Raw genomic sequence first — 2360 nt, 5'->3', positions numbered from 1 at the left:
TTTTTCTTTTTTTTTTTTTTGCAGAGATACAGTCTTGCTCTTGCTCAGGCTGGTCTTAAACTCCTGGCATCAATCAATCCTGCCACTTCAGCCTACCAAAGTGCTAGGATTACAGGAGTGAGCCACCATGCCTGGCCTAATTTCCTAGTTTTGATCATTGCACTGTCGTTATTTAGGATGTTAACATTAGAGGAAGATAGGAGTTTATCAGAGCTCTACTATTTTTGTCAACTTTTCTGTCAGTCTAAAATTAGTTTAAAATAAAAAGTGAAATCATAATAAGTAAAGATGGATAGTGAATGAAGTCCCTTACCATGAACTCCTGGAGGATTAGCTTATTAGTTAAGATACTTTTAGATGCAAGCAATAGACATACAACTGAAATTAGCTTGACTTCCTGGGTTCAGAGGTCTGTGACCTTCTGGCTTGATACAATTGAAACTCCAGCTCCATTTCTGTGATTCTCTCCTCTTTTCACTATGGACTTGCCCCGTGGCCTTATGAAGGATACCAGCATTCATTGAGCCAAGATTCCTCCTTTGTTTTCTGAGAAAGAAAGAAAAATTGACCCTCTTTTTCTTTGTCATAAGAGCAAGAATCTCTGCAAAGGCCTCTAATCATTTTCTTCTTGAGTCTCCCACAGGCCAGAATTGGGTCACGTGTCTTTTCCCAGACCAGGGACGGTACGTTAGCATCATGGTAAATTTAGCCAATCAGGGCCCATCTTCAAACCTGGGGATGGGTTCAGCTTTTCTTGGGTAACACAGCTGCATAAGGGAGAGAGAGAAACCTGAATGAAATCGAAGCTGTCAGGAAGGAGGAAATGGACATCTGGCAGGCAACCAAAAATGTTCCTGACAGAAGAAATATTCTTGAAATTTGAAAGATAGTACTATAAACAAAGTACTACTTTATAGAGTAGAGAGTACTATGTGGAGAACAGTAACCTAACAGTTGGAACAATAAATTGCTACGGGTTCAAGCGTGTTTCCAGCTGAGGAGGGCTAGTAAACATCAAGTTAATCTGTGAATTACAGATGACCACAGAATCCTAATTTGGAGTTTCCTTACAGATTTGCACTCACCAAGGCAGAAAACTGCTCAAGCCCTAATAACCAGCCTTTTTTGAAATGCCTCCCATAGGCAGGGGCTGGCCTCAGGTCTACTTGTCAGGAAGTTGTATTTTATGTTGCTTTCATTCTGTCTTCTGGATCATCACTAATACAAATGCATTCCTCTTCCCCATGGCAAGCCTTCAGTTTCCAGAAGATAAATTCCACATTTCTCTTCTGCACACTGAACAAAGTTGTTTTTAGAACAAGGTTGTTCTCACATACATAGTCACCTTCTGGACTGCAACGTTCCCTCTCACGAAACATGGAGGTAACGTTACCCTCCGTGCTTGATCTCGGTAACAGAAGCACAGTTGGACCACAATTTGTAAGATATTTGGACACTACATTAATTAATGCAGCCTCACATTATGTGCTTAATGTGTTAATATTATTTCATATTAAGTTCCTTGGTGGGTGAGGGGGAATGAGTTTTCAGATAATAAACTGCCTAAATGCGCTGAATAATGATACAAATGTCACTTCCATTCTTCCTCCCATGAACTCCTGCTTAGTGGCCTCCTGAGGGTAATAACAATAAAGTAAAGTTAAGGAGAAAGTTGGAGGGGGAGACTTAGCAGATGTTTAACCTATTTGAGCCAGGGGACATGCTCTCCTGCTGAGGCCCCAAATTGCCTTCAAACTGCAATAAAATAAACCTTGTTATTGTAGCTGAAGGATTGGCCTGAATTATTGCCCTGAAGGCATTAGGAATTAGAATATGCATTAATCTATTCTGTGGCCTTGAGAGCAAGTCTAACTCAATCTTTGAGAGCAGAGGTGAGCAGGAGAGACTGGAAAATCGTTGTATCCAGCAAATCCCCATCTCTCACTCCCCAGACTAAGGTGTCCTTCACACAAAACATGACTTCTGGGCAGAGCTGCTTACACTGGAGAACAAAATTCTCAGTCTTGCAAAGCCAAACAATTGTTCCTAGACAAGGAACACTTCTTTCCCTGAAAACAGAGTTTTAGTGGTAGTCTGGTCTGTATTAGCTGGGTTGATCAAACGGACTGGGGGACAGCTCCAGTTGATACTAGTTGTTCTGTTATGAATGTAACAAAGATCCTTCTCATTCTCAAGGGTGTCTGAATTCAAACAATAAATCCTATGGTCATTTGATAATAGTATATCAAAGATTTTACTCTGGGAGGCCGAGGCGGGTGGATTGCTCAAGGTCAGGAGTTCGAGACCAGCCTGAGCAAGAGCGAGACCCCGTCTCTACTAAAAAAAATAGAAAGAAATTA

The sequence above is a fragment of the Propithecus coquereli genome, unplaced genomic scaffold, assembly GCF_000956105.1.
Source record: "Propithecus coquereli isolate 6110/MARCELLA unplaced genomic scaffold, Pcoq_1.0 Scaffold96, whole genome shotgun sequence".
NCBI lineage: Eukaryota > Metazoa > Chordata > Mammalia > Primates > Indriidae > Propithecus > Propithecus coquereli.
Note: the sequence above shows the minus strand (reverse complement) of the source record.